This window comes from Chaetodon auriga, chromosome 5 (genome assembly GCF_051107435.1).
Source record: "Chaetodon auriga isolate fChaAug3 chromosome 5, fChaAug3.hap1, whole genome shotgun sequence".
In the NCBI taxonomy this organism is placed as follows: Eukaryota; Metazoa; Chordata; class Actinopteri; order Chaetodontiformes; family Chaetodontidae; genus Chaetodon; species Chaetodon auriga.
This window is the reverse complement of record NC_135078.1, coordinates 587,366-602,825: the sequence shown is the minus strand read 5'-3', so window position 1 is coordinate 602,825 and position 15,460 is coordinate 587,366. Positions and strand designations below refer to the sequence as shown.

Below are 15,460 nucleotides of genomic sequence, written 5' to 3'. Positions count from 1 at the left end.
TCTTAAACCTCCTGAGTTGATTCCTCACCTGGAGAGGTTTGAGGGACAAGTTGGAGCAGGGGGGCAGAGTGTCTTGTGAAGTGGATGGGGGCTGGGAGGAGCAGTGGGGGGTGGCGTTGATTGCGGTGAGCTGAATACTGTGGGGGGGTAGGTCAGTGGGGTACTCGGGCAGGGTGCTGGCAGATCAAAAGAGGGCTGCTGCAGTGCTGGTGCAGCTGGGGGAGGGGCAGATGTTTCTTCAAATCCACAGAAGTAGGTGTTCAGCTCATCTGCCCACTTTGGATCCCCAGCTGCCTGGGAGTTTGGCTCCTGGTGACCTGAGATGGTTTTCAGGCCTCTCCAGACTCCCCTGGTGTTGTTCTCCTACAACTGTTCCTCCATTCTCTTTCTGTATCTGTCTTTCCCCTCCCTGATATTCCTTCTTAGCTCCCTCTGAAAAGTTTTCAGCTCCTCTTTGTTCCCTGACTTGAAGACCCTCTTCTTCTCCTTTAAGAGAGCCTTAATGACAGGATTGATCCAGGGTTTGTTGTTGGAGTGACACCGTACAGTCCTGGTGGGTACAGTGTTCTCCACACAGAAGTTTATGTAGTCCATGATGCTGTCTGTCAGACTGTCAGTGTCCTCCTCATGAGAGTCCCTGAATATATCCCACACTGTTGTATCGAAGCAGTCCTTCAGAGCCTCTTCAGCCTCATCAGACCACCTCTTCACTGTGCAGGACACAGCTGGTTGCCTGTTAACAAGGGACTTGTATACAGGCAGGAGATGAACCAGGTTGTGATCAGCTCTTCCCAGAGGGGGGAGGGGTGATGATTCGTATGCCTCCTTGGTGTTGGCATAGAATAAGTCCAGTGTTTTATTGTCTCTGGTGGCACATGTGACATACTGGATGAATTTGGGCAGAGTGGAGGACAGAGAGGCATGATTAAAATCCCCAGAGATCAGTAAGAGGGCCTGTGGTTTCTGAGTCTGCAGCCTGCTGATCACGGTGTTGATGACGTCACAAGCTGCATCGGCGTTTGCAGAGGGAGAAATATACACAGCCACCACTATGACATGCAAGAACTCCCACGGCAGATAGTATGGCCTCAAAGCAGCCAACAGTTCAATGTCCGGGCAGCAGTGCTGCTCTTTGATAGTGATGTGAAGAGATACACCATCTCTCATTCACAAACACTGCCAGCCCTCCTCCTATTTTCCTATTGTTGACATCATTGTCATGCCGATGTTAAAGGGGACAGGAAACACTTAACAAAGTTTACAAAAATTAATGCAAGGTTTTCCACACCAAAACACTGGCCAATGCCTAACATTGTTAATAAGCTGCAAGAAGAGAAATTAACTCCCAAAGTTTATGTTCTCAAACACGGGCACCGCCATATTGTCTTGGCATAGAGCGTGACGTCACGAGGTTGGTTGGATCCAGGTCTTTCAATACTCCGCTTATGACAACTGTGACAAAATGGAACCACAAAGAAAGAGGAACTGCAAGGGAGATCATTTTTGTATCGCCCCAGGCTGTAGCAATGTATTCACAGAATAAAAAACCACAGCAAGACTGTACATTTTCATGTTTTGCCAGTAAAGCGGCAATCGATTCTCTGTCACTGACTAGCTCCTCTAAAACGCCAGAGTCCCTCTATCAGTCCCGCAGCTCAGGTTTGCAGCGAGCACTTTGTAAATGAGGACTACATTGAAGAGGACGCTTTTGAATTAGGTGTCCTGGTGACTCCTAAAACAAACTGCTCCATCTGTGTTTGATTTTTCGTCTTACAGTGTCGCGTCCATAGACCGCCCAACACAGTCCGACGGCAGCAATGAGGTGGCTGTGCGCCGTAAGGCAAGAGCACAACACCGTGCCGTTGTGGCAGAGCAGGGAGAGAAAGGCTAACTGGTGGAGATCGCTAGTGCTATGCACAACTGATCAAACTGTAGACGGAAACTGATTGCAGTGGCTATAGCATGTACTGTCCTGTGTGCGTGCGGTTTGTGCGCGGATGACACCACTTACTGGTGCGACATTAGCCAGCTGGTTCACTAGCTAGTTAGTGTGTGGCGTTACGCTACATGAGTTCGCTGCGGCATTACGGCTACACGGGTAAGCTAACTAGCCAGTGAGCTGGTTGGCTAATGACATGCTAGCAGGTTTACAATTGTGGCACACAAGTAACGTAGCATGATTAACCTGCAATTTTGAGAAGGACATTAGTCAGTGAACTATAATGCTGGCTAGAGCAGACTGTACTCTGGACATGATGATCTTTCAATCAGTCGAGCCTTTCCAGCTCGGCCACTAACGTTGAATTACCTGCTGTTAATGGGGCGCACCACGGTCTCGGCATGGACATCTTTCAATAAAAGCACGGCCACTTCCAACACTTCCCTCTCACAGCAGAGCATCTGGTAGGTGCGGGATAAAGTGATGCAGGGAAGATCCCCATGAAGATGGCCCACGTCCGCCTCCCGACAACAAATACACTATGTCGGGGTGGGCATTTCCCTGCAGTGTCCACACCCGCACCATGCTGTGTTGCCCACCATCTCAGCACCTGCAGAAGCCATCAGCTGCTCTTCCTCCAAAACAACCTGTGGCTGTGTTTTTCTCCTCAGTGGCTCGAAGGCGTACGCCATCGGGTGTGATGGCATCGCTTCGAAATTCCGCTCAATTTCGTCCTCTTCCATTGTTTCTTCGTACCGCCAATACAACCCGATCCAACCAACCAACCTTGTGACGTAGCTAATGATGCAAAAACAACATAGCGGCACACTATTGCTGAAGGAGTTGATCAGCACGAAAGAAAAACTCTTCTAATTTTATGTAGAAGCACTTTCCATCTTTAAAAAAATTAGACGTATTCCCACACACTTCATTTTGTGTGAAATAAAAAAAAATCGGGGCGTTTCATGTCCTCTTTAAATGCTGCACAGAGTGTTGTCAGTTGTTGCTGCAGAGTTCACACATTAATGTTAAACCAGAGAATTTGCTGTCAGCTCCGCACATACAGTATGTGCCTCCTTTTCTCTAGTGTGCAGTAACTAGTATAAATGTAGTTCTAAGAATATGTCTGAATCAGAAATAAAAACTGCCTGAGCCATGTCTGCCTCGGTTATTGTGCTGGCCCAATCATAAGAGATGTGATATTAACTGATTAAATATAACTTTGTCATAGCCATTTGTTTTTGACTGCTGCTCTTGAATATAAAGCAGATGGTGACCTTTGAATGATTGTTACTTTAGTTTGATAACTTGAACTCATGCTCTCCCTGTCACATTATGGCCTTATGGTGTCTGAACGGTTTGGTATGGGAAGGCCAGTGATTTTAGACGAAGTATGTGTGATTCTGGTATGTTTATTGTCAATAAACAAAGTAATGTGCAGTTCAAGCTGCGTAGTGTTAATATAAAACAACTAGTTCCATGATTAACCATTAGCAAATTAAGCACAAAGAGAAAAAAGCTGAGAGAGATGATAGACAGTCTGACATCACCTCATTTGATAGCAGTATTAGCATGTGCTACTGTGATGCCACCAGGGTAGAGCTCATGGAGAAAATGTTGACTGGAGATATTCTCCTGTTGCTAGCTGATGCTGTTTGTTCAGACACAGTACATGCTACCATCACCACAAACAACAACGAGATGTAGGCTAACCATGCTGCATTTTTGCCTGGGTGTTCATTTCAGAACCTGTACTGTCACTAGATTCTGGTTTTGTGAGTACTTGAGTACTCTATGATAATTTAATGTGAGTACTCACAAATGGAAATGACTTACAATGCAGATCCCTAGAAATAAGTCAGCACAGCAATATGTGACCAGCCATGAGAAAACCAGCAACAAGTCTCACAGGGGGCATTTTGAGTTATTTCCAACAATGTCTAACACATGGAAATCTGAAAATATTTGAAGAAGATGTGGCCATTTGAATGTAGGCGCTCCTCAAACTACTTTAGTGAGAAATCCAGCCTGAAAGATTCTCACCTACCAGGGGTGCCAGGTAACACAGTGCTGCTCATTGCATCTCATTTACATAAGTCCAACCCCCTACTGGTCTAGCTATCAGTGATATCTGGTATCTGTTAGCCCGCAGGACAGAAACTATTGTAGTAATTTGAACAATGGTTATCAAATGGAAATGGAATTCTTTTGTTACAAAAAGTCCTTGAATAAAAATGAAAAACAAGAAAGGTAATATACTTATGAGTTAGAAGGAGCAAATGTGGATACTTATTTCTAATACTAAATAAAATAAATTCTGTCACTCTGCGGTGCAGTGGGATGGATCAGTCTGTGTTTGATTATGTCAGTCAGAGTGTTTTTGCCAAATCTGAAACAGGAAAACAAAGAGTACCCTTGTTTCAGATCATGGGTCATGCTAACAGGCACATTAGCATCACAGTCAGTACTTTATTCATGCACCCAAAGGTGCGTTGTTCACCCGAGGATGTGTTATTCGTGCACCCAAAGGTGTGTTATTCACCCACAGGTGTGCTATTCACACATTATTCAAGCACATCATCAGGTTGGTGTGTTATTCAAAATAGCAGATGCTCACATTACCATATCTAAACCTCCCATTACAGCTTATAATATGATCAACTGATCTAACATAAGTTTCGATGTGCATATCATTTCCATTTTAAATGACAAAACTGAGCTAGCTAAAAACAATGTAAGGTATAGCCATAGCATCTAACATGAAAAAACAGTTTGTAATCCCTGTATGTGACTTTGAATGAACACTAATGTAACGTTCAACAGTGTATTAATCAACCAGTGAGTAATATACAGGCATGTATGTGTGTGGCAGTAGTATTCAGTGCAGTCCCTCAAAGTGACAGTCCACCCCGGTTTTCCCCACAGTTCAGTTCAATCCAGTGCTTTCCTTATCAACGAAAAGAACATTCAAAAGTCCACTCCGTGTTTTACCACGGATCTCCCCAACAAAATCAAAACAGGAAATCAAAATGTTGCATACCGGGATAGCGTCTCTTAGCGCAGTGCAACGAGTGAATAAGGTGACTATGTACAGTACTCACAGTACTCGGAGCGAGTGGCACACCGGTAAGTTGGCGTGCTGTCACTCCACTTTCCCACTGGCATCTCTCTGCTCCACTCATATGTTTTTTGGTCTTTTTCAAAACTGCCGGGCTATGTGGAGAAAGGGGATTGGATTATTATGCGGCTGCGTAAATAGCCATGTGGTTCCCTTTTAATGTGCAGCTGATTGGCTGAGAAAAGAACAGAAGCACGTGAATAGCCAAAGAAAGCCAGTATGCTAATTTACTGTTGAATCCTCACACCCCCAACTAGGACTGAGAATTTCCTCTAAAACAACCCAAATTCAAATACAAAGTTTATGGTTTTAAGGCCCCCAATGCTGTTGTTTGAGTGGAGTGGCTTCTTCATGATTTCAACTTACATATTCTGCAAAGAAACAAAATCACTAATTAAAAAAATAATATAATTTGTTTACACAATTTGCGCCAGGCTGACTTGTTGCTGGTTTTCTCGTGGCGGGTCACATATTTACAGACTGACGGATTCACACTTCCCTGTCTGCCACTCTCCCCACTTTCGCACAGCATGTGAAGTGCCCCACCAGAGACAATAGAACACAGGACTTACTGTATGCAAACACTAAGGATGCTTACAGCTCATCACCTCTCCCTGTATACATACCTTTGGTGAATAAATAACCACCACCATGAGGCATGTGAGAAGATGGTCAGAGGAGTCCAGCTGAATCTGACACAAACACACACACACACACACGCACACACACACACACATACATCATGAAAGCTACAGGCCCGGATGGCATCAGCTCCAGACTGGTCAGGGACTGCACAAATCAGCTTGGGGGAGTCCTCCTGTACATCTTCAACATGAGCTTTAATCTGAAGAGTGTTCCAGCCCTTTGGAAAACTTCCTGTGTTTCCTTTCCCAAAGACCGTGCATCCCAGGGAGCCCAACCACTTCAGGCCAGTAGCCTTAACCTCCCACTTGATGAAGACCTTGGAGAGGATTATACTGAACCCCCTCTGTCACCTGGTGGGCAGCGAGCTGGACCCCCTACAGTTTGCATATCGTCCAAGCATCGCCGTGGAGGACATAGTCATCTACCTGCTCCATTGATCTCTTTCCCATCTTGAGCATACTGGAAGCACGGTGAGGGCCATGTTCTTAGACTTCTCTAGTGCTTTCAACACGATCCAACCATCACTGCTCAGGGAAAGCTGGAAGGAGCCAGCGTAGACTGCCACCTGGCTGCATGGACCATCGGCTACCTCACAAACAGACCACAGTATGTGAGGCTGCGTGTCCGATGCGGTAGTTTGCAGCACAGGGGACATTGCTCTCCACTTTCCTCTTCACCCTCTACACATCAGACTTCAGACACATACAGCTGCCACATCCAGAAGTTCTCAGCCATTATTGGATGTGTATCACAAGGGAAGGAATTGGAATACAGGGAGGTTGTAACCAGCCTCGTTGACTGGTGTGGACTGAAGCACCTGCACATAAACACCATCAAGACGAAGGAGATGGTAATTGATTTCCGAAGGAATTTACCACAGACAAGACCAGTGAATATCCAGGGCTTGATTGAGATTGTGGGGGATTCAGATGCCCTGTACAGGAGGGGCCAAAGATGTCTGCACCTGCTAAGAAGCTTGAGGTACTTCGGAGTATGTAGGACACTGTTAAAAACATTTTACGATTCTGTGGTGGCATCTGCAGTTTTCTATGCAGTGGTCTGCTGGGGTTGTGGAAGCTCTGAGATGGACAGGAAAAAACTAAACTAACTGGTCAGGAAAGCTGGCTCTGTCCTGGACCGCCCTCTGGACACCATTGAGGAGGTGGGTGAGAAGTGGATGTTAGCCAAGCTGACATTGATCATGGACAACCCATTCCACCCCCTGCATGAGACGATGGGGTGCTTAAGCAGCTCCTTCAGCAACAGACTGCTGCATCCAGTCTGTAAGAAAGAATACTACCGCAGGTCCTTCATCCCAACAGCTGTCGGACTGTTTAACTCCAGCATCATGTAATGTAGCACTGTGTTGATGTTGTCTTTCTCAATTCTACATCATGAACCTGTTTTTGATTTGCACCACTGTTATCAAGGCTAATATATGCTCTAATGCTAATATCTGCTCACATTTATCCATTTCACCCGGTGCAATTTCTAAATTTCTAAGTTGTCTATTTCTCTCAACTATGCAATAACACTGTTACTATACATATTGGCAACTGCATTTTTATAAACTGTATATATTGTGCATATACATAGACCTAGTATTTCTCAAGTAAAATAGTGTTTTCTCAGGTGCAATAGTATTCTCAAGTGCAATACAATACATTATGTCAGTTGTTAGTTTTCTCAATAAGACTTCTAGCAACAGTACTTTTTTATGGCAGTAGGATTCTTAAGCATTTACTATTTTTTATAATCTGTACAAATGTACATATACACAGTTGTTTTTTCTATTCTGTATCTTGTATACTTCTATATTTTTGTTTTGACCTCTCTATGCCACTGTGCTTGCTTTTTGTAACTTGCTGGCTGTTACGACTAAATATCCCCGGTGTGGGATCAATAGAATCAGAATCAGAACAATTTTACACATATGAGGAATTTGTTGTGGTGAGGTTGGTTAATGACAGATCTACTAAAAAAACAGTACAAACTATAACAATATAAATATATATATACACAAGTCTGTTTTTTGTTTGTTTGTTTTTTTCCGGAAACACAGTCTGTTTTTTCAGAAAGAAGTCCAAGCTGAGCGTGAATGTAACGCATAGAGTTGTATCTATGACAGTGTGACAAGATGAGGCAGAGGTGGAGTGTGAAGAGTGTCAGGGGGGATTCCGGGCCTTGTTGATAAGGCTGACAGCAGACAGGAAAAAACTGTTCTTGTGGCGTGAGGTTTTGGTCCTGATAGACCGCAGCCTCCTGCCAGACGGGAGTGACTCTGTCCGGGGTGAGAGGGATCAGCCACAATCTTTTCTGCATGCCTCAGGGTCCTGGAGGCATACAGGTCCTGAAGAGATGGGAGATTGCAGCCAATCACCTTCTCTGCAGACCGAATGACACGCTGCAGTCTGCCCTTGTCCTTGGCGGTGGCAGCAGCGTACCAGATGGTGATGGAGGAGGTGAGGATGGACTCAATGATGGCTGTGCAGCAGTGCACCATCATTGTCTTTGGCAGGCTGAATTTCTTCAGCTGCCGTAGGAAGTACATCCTCTGCTGTGCTTTCTTGATGAGGGAGCTGATGTTCGGCTCCCACTTGAGGTCCTGGGAGATGATAGTTCCCAGGAAGCGGAAAGACTCCACAGTGTCAATAGTGAAATCACAGAGGGTGATGGGGGCAGGTGAGGCTGAGTTCTTCCTGTCGTCCACAACCATCTCCACTGTCTTTAGAGTGTTGAGCTCCAGGTTGTTCTGGTTGCACCAGGTCACCAGATGGTCAACCTTCCACCTGTTGGCGGACTCATTACCAGCAGAGATGAGTCCGATGAGGGTGGTGTCGTCTGCAAACTTCAGGAGCTTGACAGACTGGTGACTGGAGGTGCAGCTGTTTGTGTACAGGGAGAAGAGCAGAGGAGAAAGCCCTGGGGGGATCCGGTGCTGATGGTCTTAGCATCAGAGATGTGTTTCCCCAGCTTCACGCACTGTTTCCTGTCAGACAGGAAGTCTGTAATCCACCTGCAAGTGGAGTCAGGCACGCTCAGCTGGGAGAGCTTCTCCTGAAGCAGAGTTGGGATGATGGTCTTGAAGGCAGAGCTGAAATCCACAAACAGGATCCTAGCATAGGTTCCTGCGGAGTCCAGGTGCTGGAGGATGAAGTGGAGGGCCAAGTTGACTGCATCATCTACAGACCTGTTGGCTCTGCAGGCAAACTGCAGGGGGTCCAGGAGAGGGTCAGTAATGTCTTTGAGGTGTGAGAGGCACAAGGCGCTCAAAGGACTTCATGACCACAGAGGTCAGGGTGACGGGTCTGAAGTCGTTAAGTCCTGTGGTCATTGGCTTCTTGGGAAAAGGGATGATAGTTGAAGACTTGAAGCAGGCTGGCATGTGACATGTCTCCAGTGAGGTGTTAAAAATGTCTGTGAACACTGGAGACAGCTGATCAGCGCAGTGCTTCAAGGCGGACAGGGAGACAGAATCTGGTCCAGCTGCTTTCCGGGGGTTCTGTCTCCTGAAGAGTTTGTTGACGTCCCTCTCGTGGATGGAAAGAGTCATCACTGAGGTGGGGGGGGCTTTAAGGTGGCTATTGGTGGAGATGACTGGAACTGGAGCTGTTGGGAGGGGTTGTGGGGGATGGTTGCTGGACTGTCCCTTTGTCTTTCAAAGCGGCAGTAGAACTCGTTCAGGTCGTTGGCTAGGCATCGATCGTTGATGGAATGGGGGTCTTTAGGCTTGTAGTTGGTGATTTGCCTGAGCCCTTTCCAGACAGACGCAGAGTCGTTAGCTGAGAACTGATGTTGGAGCTTCTCAGAGTACAGTCATTTAGCCTCTTTCACCGCCTTGCTAAACTTGTACTTCGACTCTTGGTATCTGTCTTTGTCCCCACTCCTGAAGGCCTCTTCCTTTGCCAACCTTAGCTGTCTGAGTTGGGCTGTGAACCAGGGTTTGTCGTTGTTGTAACTCTCCCTGGTGCGTGATGGAACACACCAGTCCTCACAGAAACTGATGTAGGACGTCCCAGCCTCTGTGTACTCATCCAGACTGTTGGTAGCAGTCCTGAACACATTCCAGTCAGTAGAGTCCAAGCACGCCTGGAGATCCTCCACAGCCTCGCTGGTCCACTTCCTCTACAGGTTTGCAGAGCTTTAGTTTCTGCCTGTACGCAGGAATCAGGTATACCATGACGTGGTCAGAGTGTGATAAGCATCCCTGACTGTGGTGTAACAGTGATCCAGAATATTCTCCTCTCTGGTTAGGCATTTGATAAACTGTCTGTATTTAGGGAGTTCGTGCATGAGGTTACCTTTGTTAAAGTCGCCAAGGACAATAACTAAAGAGTCCGGGTTGGTCCGCTCCACACGCAGTATCTGGTCAGCGAGCATACGCTGTGCGTCCTGCACGTTGGCCTGCAGCGGGATGTAAACGCCAACCAGAATGAATGAAGCAAACTCACGGGGTGAATAAAAAGGCTTGCTGGATGCTGGATCACTGTCACGTTTTTGCACCAACCACTGTTGATGTAGAAAGAGATTCCTCCACCTTTAGTTTTGCTGGAAAGTTCCGTGTCTCTGTCCGCGCGGTCGAGTTGCAAGCCAGCCAGCTGCAGTGCAGCCACTGTTGTGAGCAGAAATTTAGGAAATAAGTCCTCTGGTGTTGCTCACTGATGTTCATGAGCTCTTCTCTGGTGAAAGAGCTCCGGGTACCGTCAGGTTTAAAACACAAAACAAAACAAAACAACACGCACCAACACACCGAGGCAGCCGACCGCGCCATTTGTCACTTCATCTGCTTGATCAGAGTCAATCATGTCACATGTGCACTGGTTGCCACCATCTGTTTGAGTGAGTTTCTTACCAGGTAAATCCCAGGCTCTGTTTCCTGGGAGGGAAAAAAAGACATGAGCATTATTTCACTGTTGATCTGTTTGAATGCAGGCATTGCATGCAGACATTGCACTTGACACTGATTGGTGGATGACTGCTCTACCTCTTGAGCCACAGCCACGCCATTACCTCTGTTTGATTATAGCATCTCTTTTCTTTAGTATAGCTCACAGCCATGAGTGGCCCTACATTCCCCCACCCCTTCACACATCCCCACTTTCCACAACAGCATCCACAACCCCCCTCTGCCCAAGCTTTTTCCTTCCAAACGTCAACCCTCCCTGGTGATCCCTCCCCTCCCTCCCTTGGACTCAACTCCCACATCCCCCACCATCCCCCTCCACTACCACCATCCCCTGCCTGACTGCGGGCCAGGTAAGAAGACAACTGGAGATGCTGCACCTGGGCAAGGCTGCTGGCCCTTATGGCATTAGTTCCAGTGTCCTGAGGACTTGTGCCAGCCAGCTGTCTGTGATCCTGGGTCACCTATTCAACCTGCTGTGTTGCTGTGGAAGAAGTCCTGCGTGGTTCCTGTTCCAAAGAAGAAATCTCGATCTGGCACCAACAACTGCCGACCCGTTGCCCTGACATCGCTCATGATGAAGGTGCTAGAGAGGCTGGTCCTGGCCCACCTCAGACCACAAGTGAAATCATCACTGGACCCTCTACAACACCATCTGGGTGTGGACAATGCCATTACACACGTGCTGCAGCATGCTCACTCCCACCTGGATTGTTGCGGCAGCACTGTAAGGATCATGTTCTTTGATTTCTCCAGTGCATTTAATACCAGCCACTGCGCCTGGGTAAGAAGCTGTGAGTGATGGGAGTCGACGCGCCCACTGTCTCCTGGATTACTGACTACCTGACAGACAGACCACAGATTGTCCAACTGGGCAACGTTCTGTCTGAGACCATGGAAAGTAGTACAGGAGCACCACAGGGGACTGTTCTGTCTCATTTTCTCTTCACCATGTACACCTCAGACTTTCAGTACAACTCTTCATCGTGCAACCTACAGAATTTTTTGGATGACTCAGCGGTGGTAGGGTGTATAAATGATGGACGAGAGAAGGAATACAGAGCAGTGGTACATGATTTTGTGGAATGGTCTGATAGAAATCACCTGCTGCTTAACGTGGCTAAGACCAAGGAGATGGTTATTGATTTCAGAAGGAACAGGGCGACCACACAACCACTGTGTATTCTGAGGTAGGATGTCGCAGTGGTGGAGGATTACAAATACCTCAGAGTGCACCTTGACAACAGACTGAACTGGAAAACTAACATCATCGCTGTGTATAAGAAGGGAATGAGCAGACTCTACTTCCTGCGGAGGCTTAGATCATTCAACGTGTGCAGCAAGATGTTGGAGATCTTCTACCAGTCTGTTGTTGCCAGTGTACTCTTCTTTGCTGCAATGTGCTGGGGGAGCAGCATCGGAGCTGGCGACAGCAACAGACTGAACAATCTGATCAGGAAGGCCGGCTCCATTATTGGCTGCAAACTAGGCACTTTTGAGGAGGTGGTGGAGAGGAGGACACTGGACAGACTGTCATCCATCATGGATAACCCTGAACATCCTCTTCACCACCTTCTGAACAGACAGTGGAACTCCTTCTCCAATTGACTGCTCCAGCTCCGCTGTCACAAGGACTGCTTCAGGAAATCATTCCTGCCACAAGCCATCACACTTTACAATAGCAACTTTAACAGTTAATCCACCAACCTCACAAACCTCAATATTTTACTTATTATCTGCACTACTGCGATATTGCACAGACAGTCTAAGGTTTACATTTTATTTATCATATGAAACTGCACAAATATTTTGCTCTAAATAGTTGTGTATATACTTAGTTACATTGTATTTATTATTATTATTATTATTATTATTATTATTATTATTATTATTATTATATAACCATAGATTTAGTTTTACTTTACTTATATTTTTATTATTACTCCTGTTTATATTTTTTGTTACTTTTTTGTTACTTTTTTAAGCAGTTCTTGTATACATTCAGTGTTCTGTCTGTATGTTTAATTGCTACTGCAACAAAATAATTTTCCAAATTGGGATCAATAAAGAAGCAGTCTAAGTCTATTGGTTCTCTTGGACTGTCGCTGTGGCCACTAAGCAATCTGAACAGCCAAAAATTTTAAATTATTACTTTATTTGAAAGGGACAGTGCATATTAATAATATTAGAAATAGTTGAATGCACAAACATTAAGAATAAATGTATTGAAAATGTAACCTGACATGCTGATGGTTTATTACACAGAACCAATAGGGAAGTCATCCATTTAACTGTTTGGAAACGGGAAGGCACATTAAAAAATGACTTGGCAGGTGGTTGGATGAATCATCTGTCTATCACTATCTATCACAGGCTAACTTCAACTAGTCAGATTAACAAACCACATGATTGAGTAGGAGAGTGAAACTCTCACCAAAGTCAGTTGGGAGAAGAGTAAAAACATTTCTTTGATCAAGAAAAGCCTTTGTTGCCATTCTCTGCTTTTTTGTCAATGAAAAAACACTCTTCACATCTGATACAACTACTGTAGCAGCAAATACACTGATCTCATTAGGAGCTGCCATTGTTTTCGAGCAAACAGTCACACTGTATCCTCGTGTCACGTGATCTTGTATATTCAGCTGCCAGCTGTGTGGTAATTGAAAATAGCAAAATAGTCAAATTTTGCATATACAAACAGGGTCTGAACTACATATAGTCAACAGGGACCGCTATTATGGTACACAAAATCAATGATAGCATGACAACAATCAACAAACATGATAGCAAAATGTTAGGCCTAGTGAAGTGTTGATATTTTGGAAGTCCCTTGACCGTCTAAATCTATAGCAGCATAACTAGGGCCAGGTCAAAGGCAAGCCTGAGCCAGCCCTAACTGTAAGCTTTATCAAAAAGGAAAGTTTTAAGCCTACTCTTAAATGTAGATACAGTGTCTGCCTCCCAGACAAAGACAGTGTCAGATTTTATTGCTGCTTCCGCACTGGACACCACTTTGGCAAGCTGCTCAGGCTTGTTTTTTTTTGCATCTGCAGGTCTCGTGCAGGTCAACATCTGATGTGTTAAGTCATGATATTAGATTTACTAGGAGTTTTGCAGTGGCAGCAGGTAATCATTGTTTTCCATATGGCATTCATTCTTACCCTTTACCCTGTAGGTTTTGGCTCTTCTTTTTCTCTTGGCTGGTTGACCATTAATTGTACTGGTTATTTCACACTATTCTGAGATAATTTTTTAACCGCCCTATCTGTGCCTGCACCTACTACTCCTACTCCTTTCTGCTCCTACTTCTCTCTAAGTATTTACCCTCACCTCTTCACACTCTTTACCCTTCACCTCTTTACACACAAATACAACAAAGACACATAAGCAAAACAACAGATGCACACAAATTATTCCACCCGATAATGTTTTCTACACCCATGCAGCAGGGGAAGTGTTCAGATTCTTTCCTTAAATAAAAGTACGAATAAAACACTGCGCAAATGCTCAGTACTAAGAGAAAACAACTACTCACTGTGAGGTAAAATGCACCCTGCCACTGTTTTATTACTATATATGATGTTTTTGGATTAACATTGCTGCTGCATTAATTTGTATGTTATATATTATTGCTGTGGATGTTTATTGTTAAATGTTGGATACGGGTGGCTGTGGCTCAGGAGTGGTCGTCCACTTTTCAGAAGGTCGGTGATTTGACCTTGGGCAAGATACTGAACCCCAGCACCTCCTGTCAGAACCATATATGTCTAAAAAAAAATAAGTTTTCATGAGCTCAGAAATAACTGACTGGTTTTCAGCTTTGTGACAATGTATTTCCAGCTAATCCAAGGGACTTTTTAAACAGTTTATGTATCTTCAGAAGTTTTAACCCATAAATCAACACAATCCTTTAGTTTATCAGAAACATTCAAAATTTACAAATCTGAAGATACATGGTTTGCACTAGACAGGAAAGGTGTGAAAAATTGTAATCTGAGACACAGGTAACTAAAACTGTCAAATAAATGTTGCAGAGTAATATTTGGCTCTCAGATGTAGTGCAGTAGAAGTATAAAGTTGCATAATATTGAGATACTCAAGAACATGTATCTCACATTTGTACTTTAGTGCAGTGGTAAATGGACTGTATTTATATAGTGCTTTTCTATTCTGATGACCACTCAAAGCACATGTCTACAGAAGTCTGCATTCATCCATTTACACACACTTTCATCCGATGGTGGCTAGGCCACCTGCTCATTATGAGCTTTAACCATTCACACACCGGTAGCCTAGCATTGGGAGTAAGTTTCCCCAAGTGCTTGGGTAAATGTACTTGATTACATAACACCCTTGCATCTGTGCATAGTTATCCAATTTCTGTCCCTAGTTGCAAAATGAGAGTGGGGTGGCTGTAGATCAGGAGGCAGAATGGTCGTCGTATGAAAGTTCAGCAGTTCTCAAACTTGACATCGGACTAATGATATTTAATACAGATATAAGACTGACAACAATACATTTTGTGAATGATTTATTGACATTTGCAGTGTTTGAACAAGCATCAACACTGTCACCTACTTTGTCATTTCTTAGTCCTTGTTTTAAGCACCCTGAGATTGCAATCACAACCAGACCCTTGTGCACTCAGATATCAACAGCCAGTTCAGCACCAGGTAAACTGGAGCCCTGGCAAATAAAAATATTGCCATCATACCATAGAATTGTGGGGGTTTGTTGAGAGGTGTTTTTCATATTTTGTCCCCATGGCATGTACTGTCTATAATTATCCAAATATAGTGCAAATCAGCACTACGACATTGCCCCACAAGTGACCTCTTTAATGAACAGAGTTGAT

General features: G+C 44.8%; 1 protein-coding gene across 4 annotated transcripts in view; it reads left to right on the top strand.

Annotated features, from left to right (window-relative positions):
* Nucleotides 1–15,460, top strand: part of ydjc (YdjC chitooligosaccharide deacetylase homolog) — a 74,551-nt gene that overhangs the window by 14,344 nt on the left and 44,747 nt on the right. The gene's annotated exons all lie outside the window — the stretch shown is intronic.